General features: G+C 47.7%; 1 protein-coding gene across 1 annotated transcript in view; it reads right to left on the bottom strand.

Annotated features, from left to right (window-relative positions):
* MKLN1 (muskelin 1) overlaps window positions 1-13488 on the bottom strand; it is a 378358-nt gene that overhangs the window by 221151 nt on the left and 143719 nt on the right. The window lies entirely within an intron of this gene.

The following is a 13488-nucleotide window of genomic DNA, read 5'->3' as shown; positions in this document are numbered from 1 at the left end:
AGAGACCAAAAGTCCAAGAGTGCATTCTAGAAGATAATCCTAACTGATAATAATTTTGTCAATATCATCACTATAACTGATAGAATTCATGTATTACCTCCACAAAGGTGCAGTTTATCTGGAAGAAAATAAAAATAATTAAAAGGATCCTTGGTGGTCAAAAGGCTCTGAACCAACAGTTCAAAACTAGGCTTAATCCTAAACTGGACAACAGAAGCTCATCTGGGTTTTGATAATCCCCTGAAAGCATCAGAATGCCTGCCACATCCTTAACACCCTTGGGGTTTCTAATAGACAAGAAACCAAATTATTTACCAACTTATTCTGCCATTCCAAACAAAACAATTTATTCTAGGAGCAGGCCCCTGACCTAGGACAATAAACCTATGATGATGTGACGGGTTGCCAAGAAAGCTCTGCCCAATTGTCTGTCCTTGATGGTGAGCAGCCAAACCAGTCAGGTCCTTTGGGACAGTTGACTATGAAATACAGAGAGGGAGTCAGCAGTTAGCAATGGGCAGAAGCTAAAAGACACAGAAGGAGGGAAGAAAACTGAAGTCACATGGCGGCAGAAACCATGAGGCAGTAAAAGCTGTGAGACAGAGAAAAGAATAGAAAGTTCTTAGTAGCAAGGGCAGCAGAAGCAGAGAGTCCCAATAATTGACAGAGTACAGAGCAACAGATATTTACTATGGAAGAGGCCACAAGATAACCCAGCTGCTATGACTGTACTGTGTGCTGAATCACCTTCCAGTTCCCACTTGTCATTACTTAAACTTAGATTAAGGCAACCTGAGTCTGTCTGTTCTGTAAATTAAATTTTTGCCTCATATCTATATCCAGCAAGATCGTGGCAGGAAACTGAAGGTACACTCAGCTAGGGTTTTGAAAATAATTTGATGAAGACATACGTACAAGGATGTAGGCGGGGTTTAGGAACTTAAGAGGAATACTGAAGCACTTGAGGACTAGCAACAGTGGAAAACCAGCGCTAAAGAGACAAGGGAAACGTTGTCTAAAGCTAAAGAGACCTGGGAAGTTCCCCAGATGGCTCAGTCAGTTAAGCATCCGACTTTTAATCTCAGCTCAGGTTTTGATCTCAGGGTCATGAGTTCATGCCCCACATTGGGCTCCATGCTGGATGTGGAGGCTACTTAAAAAAGAGAGAGAGACAAGGGTACCAAATTAGTGTTGTGGGAGTCCCGAAGGAGGTTATATCTATGATGGGAAATGGCTGCTGCCAGACCATGGTGCTAAAGCAGGGAGAAAAGAAGAAATACCTCAACCCCTTTTCCCCCCCTACCCTCTGATACTTGCTGCTGCCTCCCATTGGCCAAACCCAACAGCGAGCCAGTGCACTGAGGAGTCCAAATCATGTCATCACGGTAATAGCTTCATGGGGCACAGAGCAGGGCAGAGAAGGTTAGGGGGCTGTTGTGGGCTGACTAGTGGCCCCTTCAAAAAATAGGTTCACATGCTGATCCCCAGAACCTGAGAATATTATATGGTATAAGGTGTGATTAAATTTAGGATCCTGAGGGGCGCCTGGGTGGCGCAGTCGGTTAAGCGTCTGACTTCAGCCAGGTCACGATCTCACGGTCCGTGAGTTCGAGCCCCGCGTCAGGCTCTGGGCTGATGGCTCGGAGCCTGGAGCCTGTTTCCGATTCTGTGTCTCCCTCTCTCTCTGCCCCTCCCCCGTTCATGCTCTGTCTCTCTCTGTCCCAAAAATAAATAAACGTTGAAAAAAAAAATTTAGGATCCTGAGAGGAAGAACTTATCCTAGATTGCTTGGGTGGACCCTAAATGCAGTCACAGATAACCTAATAAAAGAGAAGTAGTGGGAGTTTTGAGAAAGAAGAGGAGGTAACAATGTGACCACAAGATCAGAAATTAGAGTGACATGACCACCAGCCAAGGAATGCCTGGAGCCATCAGAAGCTGGAAGAGGTGAGGGACAGACTCTACCCCAGAGCCTAAGGGAGGGAGACTGGCCAAAACCCTGATTTTTGTCTTCCTAGCCACCAGAACTATGAGAAAGTAAAATTCTGTTGTTTTAAGCCACCCAGTTTGTGGTAATTTGTTATGGCAGTCGCAATGTGGTAGAGCCCCTCCCTAAGGAACGTGACCAAAACCTCAAGACAAGGGAAGGCAACCTAGCTATGTACATGTACATGACCTTCCTCATGACTCTGTAACATAGAACGCCCAATCAGACTGTATGTCTGTATGTTACCATGTACGGGAGACAAAGAAGTAGAAATCGTATAAAAGGCTGCACCCCACTCCGCTCAGGGCTCAGTCTTTCAGGCACGAATCCACTGAGCCTGGCTGGCACAAATAAAGTTGCTTCCTGGGAAGAAAAGCCTTCATGTCACGACTTTCTGTGCAAACCTTGCTTCCATTACATTTCTTGGGGTTTGCATCCAGGAGGTGGAGATGGTGTTTTACCTCTCTTGTTGCCAGGGTTCAAACCTCAGGGCACCGGGAGAGGTGACCTCACCTGGCACCAGTGGACTGCTTGATCTGTGGGAGACTAGCCCCTCCCAGCGTGCCCAGGCAAGGACCCCAGATGCACAAAGGAACCAGGTGAGGCCCAGGAACCAGCTCAGGGAGCGCTGCCCTTCAGACTGGTTAGAACCAGGGTTCATTTTGGTAGATCTACCCCTAAGAGGCAGAAGAGAAGCCTGATCACCTCCTGGAGTTGCCCGACTAGTTCCGTAAGGAATAAAACTGCAACTCCAAGGCACTGGGCCCTGGGGGGGCGGGGGGGGGGGGCGGGGGGAGGGGTTGGAGTTGCTGTGTGACTGTGTGTGAATGAGATGGGCAGGGGAAAGGTTCCAGCCTGACCAAGGGGCCAAAGCAAGTGTTGAGTTTGGATCCGTGGTTCTGTGCCAACCTCATAGGGCTTAAGGTGGCTTGAGATTTCTTCAGGAGTCTGATCTGGGTCAGGGAATGGTACTGAAGCCGCCAATGCTAAGAGGCACCTGAAATATCTCCAAGAGGAAAGCAGCCGGAAACAGACAAAGCGAGGGTAGGTCCTTGCCAAGTTAGCCCCCCCCCCCCCACCTTTTCCCTCTCTTGTGCATGAAAGTTGTCCATTAGGAGAAGAAATGGGTGGAAAGCAGAGTAAACCGACTCCCCTAGAGTGTATGTTGAGGAATTTCAAAAAGGGATCTTCAAGAGATGATTGTGTGAAATTAACTCCTGAAAAGCTCTGCACATTCTGTGAAATTGATTGGCCATTGTTTGGGGTGGCCTGGTCCCCCAAGGACTCACTTGATAAGGAACTAGTTGGCCGAGTGTTCAGGATCGTTGTGGGGGATCCAGGCCACCCTGACCAATTTCTTTACACTGACCATTGGCAAGACCTGGTCCTATCCCAGGCACCGTGGCTATAAGTCTATATTGAAGAGAACTGTAAAGTTATGATGGCTTGTGTCACGGCTTCCTCCAAATGCCAGCCCAAAACTGAAAAACCCATACCATTTGGAGAACCTGTGGAAACCCCACCGCCATATGCCCTACTGTATCCTTCACTGCCACCTGCGCTTCCGGCTGCCTCAGCTGTTGAAACCCCATCTGAGCCTGCCCCTAGTCCCAAGGCCTTGCCACCTCTAGCACCACCGACCTCTCCAGATGCGACCAGCTCACCTGGACCACCGGTCCTAATCACATATGCCCCTCCCAGAAGGCAACTAGAAGATCAGACCAGTGGAGATAGTCCCTCCCTGCAGCAGATGCCATGAGGGAAACTAGGGGAGCCATCTATTATGATCAGGAAAGCCAGATCTGAGAACGCTAACGTGTTTTTGTGTACCAACCCTTTACCACTACAGACCTCTCAACTTGGAAGCACCATACTCCCTCCTATCCAGAGAAGCCCCAGGCTATGATTGAACTAATGCAGTCCCTAATCCAAACCCATAAGCCTGCTTTGACAGACTGCAGCCAATTCCTCCTGACCCCCTTTGACATGGAGGAGCGTCGCTGAATTACCCAGGTGGCCCTAAAATGGTTAGAGGAGAATGCCCCAGCTGGGACACTAGACACCCAGGCTTATGCTCAAACTCACTTACCTGGGGAGGACCCCAAATGGGACCCAGATGTCTCAAGTGTAGATGGAGGGCTCACAAGGACTGAACGGTATCAAGAAGCCCTTCTAAATGGCATGAAGGAAGAGGGGGAAAAGGCCATAAATATGAGCAAAACATCAGAAGTACTCCAGGGACCCAAGGAGAGCCCAAGCCAGTTCTATGAGACTCTATGTGAGGCATTTTGTCTCTATACCCCTTTTGGTCCAGAAGCACCCGTTAACCAGCAGATGGTCAATGCGGCTTTTGTAGGTCAGGCCCAAGGGGACATTGGGTGCAAGCTGCAAAAGCTAAAGGGTTTCACCAGCCTGAATGCCGGTCAGTTGCTGGAAGTAGCAACTAAGGTGTTTGTCAAACATGACCAGGCAGCTCGGAGGGAAGAATGCTGGAAGATGCAGAAAAAGGCAGACTTGTTAGCTGCTGCCTTGGTGGAGCAGTCAGAACACTTCCAGAAAGATAATTCTCAGCAGAAAGAAAGAGGCCATGTGGTCCAGGGTTGGTACCAGCCAACATCATGGCCACATGGGGCCCCCTAAGATGATTTTGTGGGGCTAACCACCATGGAGGACTATGAGGAGGACTAGGACAGACCAGGCTCTATTTTGTTAGTCCCCCAAGAACCTATGGTCCAAATGAATGTGGGGGGCCAAGCCATCGACTTCATGGTGGATACTGGTGTGGAACACTCGATGGTGACCCAGCCCGTGGGCTCCCTCTCACAAAGACAAGCCACCATTGTGGGGGCCACAGGTAGTCGGACACACCGTCCCTTCCTGCATCCTCAATGATGCAATTTAGGCAGCCATGAAGTCATCCATGAATTCCTATACCTCCCTGACTGCCCTGTGGCTTTAATGAGCATGACATATTGGGAAAGCTGCAGGTCCAGATAACTTTCAACTCTCAGGGACAGGCTGACCCTACAGAAACCAGAAGCAAAGATTATGACTCTCATGATTCCCCAAAGAGAAGAGTGGTGCCTCTACAGCCTCATGGAAGAGCCACAACAGGAACCTGGAGCTGCCCTTCAGCATACTGGGGGTGTGGGCTGAGGATAACCCATCAGGACTGGACCAGAACATACCTCCAGTAATTGTAGAACTAAAGCCAGGGAGAGAGCCCACCCACCAAAAACAATATTTCATCCCTTGTAAGGCACAGATGGGAATACGGAAGCACTTGACAAGACTTCTAAAACATGGGTGCTTCAACCCTGTCAGTCATCTTGGAACACACCCCTCCTACCTGTGCAGAAGCCGGACACCAATGACTATCAGCTTGTTTAAGACCTGCGGGGAGTAAACCGGGCCGCTGCACCCTGTTGTCCCAAACCCATACACTCTCTTAGGTCTTACCCCACCAAAGCTGCCTTCTTCACATGCCTAGACCTCAAAGATTCCTTCTTCTGCAACTGCCTGACCCCCAAGAGCCAATCAATCTTTGCCTTCCAGTGGGAGAATCCTGAAAATGGTCACAAGGGCCGGTCAACTGGACCAGATTGCCTCAGGGGTTTAAAAACTCCGCAACTATTTTCGGCACTGCATTAGCCTCAGACCTAAGAGCCTTCCCAGTGGATCAACATGGCTATGTCTTGCTTCAGCACGTAGACAACTTACTGCTGGCTGAGGTCTCAGGAGGACTGCATGGAAGGAACTCGGCAGCTCCCTACCCTCCTATGGGAAACTGGTTATAAGGTCTCAAGGAGAAAGGCCCAAATCTGTCAAAAGAAAGTCAAGAACACTGGCTTTCACCTCTCCCAGGGGCAGTGCCAACTCAGCCCACAGAGGAAGCAGGCCATTTGTTCAGTCACTGTCCCCTTGATCTGATGTCAGGTTCGGGATTTTCTCAGGGTCACAGGTTTCTGTAGAATCTGGATACATAACTTTTCAGTCCTGGCGAAACCCCTCTATGAAGCTACAAAGCGGGGAGAGCGGGAGCCCCTGATGTGGGGAATCGGTACAGCAGAAGGCCTTTGAGGAAATAAAGTGAGCCCTCACTAATGTGCCTGGTTTGGGGCTCCCAGACATGACCAGGCCTTTCTTCCTATATGTCCATGAGTGCACTGGCATTGCGGTGGGAGTCCTAATCCAGATGTTGGGGGTCATGGCATCACCCGGTGTCATATCTCTCCAAGCAGCTTGTCTCTGTTGCCCAGAGCTGGCCACCCTACGTATGAGTACTTGCAACCATAGCGCTCTTAGTGTCTGAGGCTGACAAGTTAACTCTGGGACAAGAATCGACAGTCCACGTGCCACATTCAGTATTGACGTTAATGGAATGCAAGGGACAATACTGGCTAACCAATGCCAGGATGGTCAGATATCAGGGAATTCTGCGTGAGAACCCACACATTCATCTGGAAGTAGTGAGGACGCTAAACCCTGCAACTCTACTGCCTGTCGGGCTGGGCCAGACAGACCACGACTGCGTTGAAGTCATGGATGAGGTGTTTTCCAGCTGACCAGACTTAAGAGACTGGCCCCTCAAGGACCCTGAGGCTGAATATTTCACTGACAGTAGCAGTTTTGTGAAAGAGAGAGTGCCTTGCAGGTTACTCCATGGTGACCCCAAATTCTATCATTAAGGCCAAACCCCTGCCAAAGGGGACTTTGGCACAAAAGGCAGAACTCATTGTGCTAACCCGAGCCCTCCAACTGGTGGCAGGGATATGTGTTAATATATACATAGACTCTAAGTATGCCTTCACCACCCTCCACGTACATGGGGCTTTATATAAAGAAAAGAGTCTAATAAACTTAGGAGGGAAAGACATAAAGTATGGTAAGGAAATCCTTGAACTCTTAGATGGTGTGTGGGCCCCTAAAAGAGTGGCAATCATGCATTGTGTGGGACATCAAAGGGGAGACACCACGGTTGCATGGAAAAACTATCAGGCAGACCGAGAAGCAAAACTTGCAGCCCCCAAAGGAACAGCGGAATCAGCAGCTTTAATCGCCACACTGTTCCCCAGTCCATTGGCAGAATGGGACCCTAATTACTCACAACATGAAAGTACATGGTTTAAGACTGAAAAATGGAAGCTACCTCCCAGATGGATGGTAGAAACTTGAAGACAGCTGAGTGCAATTCCTGAGGCCCTAGCTCCAGCTTTTGTCAAGCACTTCCATCAGGAAACCAATTGGCTGGACAGCTCTTGAGACTATGTTGAGCTGACGTTTCTACATCCCTTGACTCTCCAACATAGCCCGAGCAGTATGTGAGCAATGTGAAACATGTGCCCGGACTAATCCATGCCAGGAACCCAAGGCCGCCCCTGGGGTGTAGAGTGTCAGGAGAGCCCCATTTGAAAATATGATGGTGGGCTTCACCGAGCTTCCCCGGGTCCGAGGCTGTAAATATCTGTTGGTCTTTGTGTCCATTTTCTCAGGCGGGGTGGAAGGCTTCCCTTCTCACACAGAAAAGGCACAGAAAAGTGACTCGACTTCTAAAAGAAATCATTCCTCGATTTGGGATCCCTATCACTGTGGGATCAGATAATGGGCCAGCATTTGTGGCTGAGGTGGTGCAGCTGGTGGCAAAGGGGTTAAAGATCACCTGGAAGCTACACACAGCACACCGACCCCAGAGCTCCAGGAAGGTGGGACAAATGAACCAAACCCTGAAGCTGCAATTAAGTAAACTATGCCAGGTGTTGGCAATAGCCTTGGTAAGAATCAGGTATAGACCCACTAAGCAGATGGGGTTCCCTCCTTATTAAATCCTTTATGGGCATCCTCCCTCCATCATCAAGGGCATAAGGGGGGGTCTAAATGAGATAGGCAATCTATCCCTAAGGCAACAGATTCTGACCCTTGGCTTTACCCTAACCACCTTACACCACTGGGTTAGGGAGTGATTACCTGTGAGTCTGACCACGGACGCTTACCTCTTTAAACCAGGAGATGCTGGATGGGTGAAGGAATGGAATGTCCAATCCCTAAAACCCCTCTGGAGAGGCCCGTTCACTGTCATTTTGTTACCCCTACTGCAATAAAAGTGGCCGAGATGGGTCCCTGGATTCACTACCGCAGAGTGAAGGCAGCATTCCTGATCCATCAACACCGTGCAAGCTGACCACACAGAAGAAGCAATCTGCACCTCCAGAGGCTCTGGGAGATTGTAGCCCTGCTTTAATCACTCCGGAAGTTTACTAATCTACACACGGCCGAAGCTTGAGAAATCGATGGTCCGGTGGAACAGATCGACTGTCCTTATCTTCTACCTCTGTTTCCTTACTGTGATGTACTGTCACCCCTTGTTTCTTGCCGTTATGATTCTTGCTATACCTTTTGCCATAGGATTGGCAGAGGCTGCCCGGCCAGTTGGGAGTGTGGTGAGTGGTTTCTGTTAGTGTTCACCTTCCTTTTGTGGATGGGATGCTCTGCTGGTATTGGTTGCTTCTAACTCTGAACCCCTTCAGTAGACCTAGATTTCTCATCACATGACCCGTGTATTCACATAACCAGGTCAGGTCAGGGAGTCACTTGGACCTTACTATACCATACCCACTTCTCATGCCAGGGAGAAGTCCTGAGGACCTGCAGACACAATAAGACCACCTATTTTATCCGCCAACAGGAGAGTCAATACACTTGTTTTGACCTACGGTATTCCCAACCGAGGAATGGTTGGAGGTCTGACACTCCCAGGAGGCTGGGGAGGGGTGGATTAATCAGCCAAACCCAGGTTACTAATCCCCACATGCCTGTATCAGTACTTTTTTTTTTTTTTTAATGTTTATTTTTGAGCGAGAGAGAGAGAGAGAGAGAGAAAGAGAGACAGTGTGAGCTGGGGAGGGGCCGGGAGAGGGAGACACAGAATCCGAAGCAGGCTCCAGGCTCTGAGCTGTCAGCACAGAGCCCGACGCGGGGCTCAAACCCACGACCTGAGCCAAAGTCAGACACTTAACCGACTGAGCCACTCAGGTGCCCATGGTATCGGTACTTTTTGATATGTTTGCAGCTATTAACAAAAACCCTTTTTGGGTTCAAAATTGTGGAGGTCTCCCATGGGAAAAGGATACAGGCTCAGTGACAAGTGTATGTGTGAACAGACCTCATCCCAAGCCATGTGTTATGGTGACCGCTGGGCTTACTGCCTCTATTGGAGCTGTGTCTCGGCCACTTGGAAAGGTAAAGACAAGGCGGCACTCCTCCAAAAGGGGGCTGCAACCTCCAGCTGTAAACTGGGAGCCTATAACCCCGTTAATTTTATTATCTTTTTTTTAATGTTTATTTTTAATTTTGACAGAGAGAGAGAGCAGGAGAGGAGCAGAGAGAGAGGGAGACACAGAATCCCAAGCAGGCTCCAGGCTCTGAGCTGTCAGCACAGAGCCCGATGTGGGGCTCAAACCCACAAGCTGTGAGATCATGACCTGGACCGAAGTCAGATGCTTAACCAACTGAGCCACACAGGCACCCCTAATTTTACTGTCTTTAATCCAGGAGCCCCAAAATGGGAAAATGACCTCAGGATTGGTATATATATATATATATATATATATATATATATATATATAGTATGTATATATACATATACATATACATATACATATACATATACATATACATATACATATACATAGGTGAGGCACTGCCCCAGAAGCTGTGTTGTACTTCAAGAGGGTTGCTGTCTCACTCCAAGCCTCAACTCATGAAGTCTTTCATTCCTTTTATGGAAATTGAAAGTAGCCCTCCCCCCATCTCCCCCACAACAAGAGACCTGTCTCTTGCTTTAGCAGAAACTATAAAGATCTCTTCTTGCTATGTATGCGGGGGAACCAACATGGGGGATCAATGGCATGGGAGGCTAAAGAATTAGATATCTGCAAACCTTGTAATGGAACAGAATGCCCAGTCCTACTACCGGGGTTTGGCTCCTCAAAACCTCGATTACTGGGAAGAACTGCCTTGCCCGGTGGGGAAGAAAGTTCACCATCCCTTTTGGAAGCTTAACATGCCTAGGCCAAAGATTTTAAAATTCAGCTGCCTGGGAAACCCAAAGGCGGGGGTCCCCAGATGACCTTGAGCCAGATCCCCACCCCTTGTCTAACTTCTTTCATCTCCAAGAGGCCCGGGACAATGTCGATGCAGCCATTGAATGGCAGGCCCCAGGTGGACTATACTGGATATAGGGAAGGACAGTCTATACAATACTTCCCCCAGGCTGGTCAGGGTCATGTGTGCTGGGAACTATTCATCCATCTTTCTTCCTGCTCCATTTCACCAGGGAGGAACATTTGGGAGTCAAAGTGTATGGGGATGGGGAGACTCAAAGGAAACGACATGCCCTATAAACTGGCAATTGGAAAGATGATGAATGGGCTCCCGAGCATATAATCCAATATTATGGCCCTGCCACCTGGGCAAAGGATGGGTCCTGGGACTTCTGCACTCCCATTTACATGCTAAACTGCATAATCAGACTACAAGCCATTGTAGAAATTATAACTGATGAAACTGCCAGAGCTCTTAACTTACTAGCCACGCAGCAAACCATCTATCAAAATCGCTTGGCCTTAGATTACTTGCTTCCTTCTGAGGGAGAAGTTTGTGCAAAGTTTAACCTGAGCAACCACTGCCTACAGATAGACGATGAAGGAAAAGTCATAGAAGAGATCACAGATCAATTGAGAAAGGTTGCTCATGTCCCAGTCCAGACCTGGAAAGGTTGGGACTCCAGTGAGTTATTTAGAGAATGGTTTTCAACTCTTGGGAGATTTAAAATCCTCATGGCAATTATCCGCTTGATTTGGGGAGTTTGCTTAACCCTACCTTGCCTCGCTCCCCTGGTTATATGGCCTCCAGCCTCACGGAGGCAATGGTCATGGTCGAAAGGAAAATGGCCACACAGGTGATGGTGTTATGGAAATATAAACCTCCAAACCAAGATGATGCTCTTTGACCCCAAACAGGGGGGGTCCGAGCATCAAAGGGTGGAATGTGGTAGAACCCCTCCCTAAGGAATGTGATGAAAACCTCAAAACAAGGGAAGGCAACCTAGCTATGTGCACGTATGTGACATTCCTCACGACTCTGTAACATAGACCACCCAATCAGACTGTATGTCTGTATGTTACTGTGTATGGGAGACAAAGAACTAGAAATTGTATAAAAGGCTACACGCTGCTTTATTCAGGGCTCAGTCTTTAGGGTATGAACCCACAGAACCCGTGCTAGCACGAGTAAAGTTGCTCCCTAAAAGAAAAGCCTCAGTGTCATGGCTCTTTGTGCAACCTTGGTCCCATTACAGCAAGTAACTAATATGGGCTAAATGGAGAATAACCAGCACAAAATCTATTAATCTCAAGTACTATGTTGACCGCAATGATATCCCTGATTACCTTGGCTGGAAATTATTTTGCCTACCTTTCTGTATTCTCTTTGGTACTTCTTTATGGACCACTCATATAATTCAAATGGAATGCTCTGAAGTTATTGTTACATTTGCATACAAAGTATATTTTCATCCTAACCAGATTATAACATTCTTTAGAACAAAAACCTTGTCATGTACATCTTTGTATCCTGTGAAAATCCTAGCACAGTGCTTTGAACAGAGTGGACATTCTGTAATTGGTAAATGAGGAAGAAAGCTTCCATTTGTCCATCTGTAAATGGAAAATAAAAATTTCCACTGACTCGCCTTTCAGAGATAATAATGGCAGTGTTTCCCAGAAACAATTTCTGCACCTGCAACAGAATGATATATCTGAAACACCCAATCCTGCTGAAGCAATTCCTCAGAAAAAATTGCATCTAGTTTTAGCATGCCCTCCATTCTATGTGGAGCTGAAACTTGGGCAGTTTCACCCCGAGGAGGAAAAGACAGGGGATAATTAAGAAAATATAAGAGCTCAGTATTGGTGTTTTCTCAGGAACTTTGGTTCATCCAGTAGATATTTATCAAAGGACTATTATGTTCAAGTACAGTCTGTAAATGCTGGGAAAACACACACACACAAAGAATAAGGCATGATCCCAAGTGAGTAATTGTCACACAATTTGATGAATGTTTTTTATAAGAAGGAAATTCTATGGAACCAGAAAGAAGGGAATGATTAACTCTACTGATGGGCATTTCACCAAAAAAAAGTCACATTCAAGCTGGTCTTTTAGGACTTCATCAGGCAGAGGCAATGTCAAGAGCATTCGGGGACCAAGAGAAATAATTTTGCCTGAACTGTTGCCAAGCAAACCGCACCCTCAGCTCAGCCCTATTGTATTCACAAAGACCTATTTTTATTCATTATCCCCACAGCTACTTTTTAAGAAAGGAGGAGAATGCTGAGTACTTCCTATTTTGCATCTTGGTACTTTGTGTGTCAAAGAAAGATTATCCGTAAGGAAAGCAGAGGTTAACTTGTAACAGGTCTAATAATGACTAGTCCGAATAGCCATCCAGTGAACTAATGAACTCTCTTAACTTTTCCTCAGCTTCTACTTCATCCCTGAAAAGCGAGGCAGGCTATCCTCTGCAAGTGCTTGGTACCAGCTCAGAAGAAAGCAGGCAAGGCATGAGAGCACCCTCTGGTCTCACTGCCCAGCACGAGGAGGCATAGGGCTGAAGCCCTTTTCCCTCCCCTAGGGTGGCCTTCACATTACTTTTTGAGCCTTTTTGACCTTCACATTACTTTTTGAGACGAGTCTGGTCAATAGATGAGTCTGACCGCCCAGTTTCTCTCCCAGGACAGTCCTACTAGGCCTCTGAGACCAGAGCTGGCTGCTTCCAAGTAGGGCAAAACTCAGGAAAGCAGCCAGGAGGGAAAGACCAGTCTAAACCCACCCAGGGGCAGAGGGTTTTCCATCTTCAGCCTGTAGCGCCTCCTGGAAAGTAGGGAAGCTGGGAAACCAGATTCCAGCCTCAAAGTACACATCACTTGTCTTTGTTTTCTCAAGAAGCCTCTACCTTCCGGACCTTGCCAAGAAGCTAGTGACATTTTCATGAAGCAGTAATAACAAGGACAGAGCGTTCTAGCCTGCTGGAGCCTACTGCCCGGTCACTCTTTCCACTGCCTTTTGTTTTCATGCATCATTCCCTCACTTGCTTCTCAGATTCCTCAGGGCTTTGAAAAAGCTGCAAATGCTCCCCGCGGTGACACCACCCAGCGTGCTGGCAGACGTTACTGACTCGCACCCTGCCCTAAGCCATGACATGTATGCAAGCCTGACAACTGACACTCAGCCATACACCTAGTAAGAATAAGACAACTTCTAAAAAGCACCCCCCCCCCCCCCACACACACACACACACGTCGTAAGCCTAGCTAGCAAAGGTAGGACTTTAGATTAAGTACTACCCTATGGACTGGTAAATCACATACCCCCATTTGATTCAAAATGAATCAGTAAAGCATGTTGCGGAGTGGTACTTCTCTATCCTTTCTTCAAGAATCTAA

Source organism: Felis catus, chromosome A2 (assembly GCF_018350175.1).
Source record: "Felis catus isolate Fca126 chromosome A2, F.catus_Fca126_mat1.0, whole genome shotgun sequence".
Taxonomy (NCBI): domain Eukaryota; kingdom Metazoa; phylum Chordata; class Mammalia; order Carnivora; family Felidae; genus Felis; species Felis catus.
Note: the sequence above shows the minus strand (reverse complement) of the source record. Positions and strands in the feature narration are given on the sequence as shown.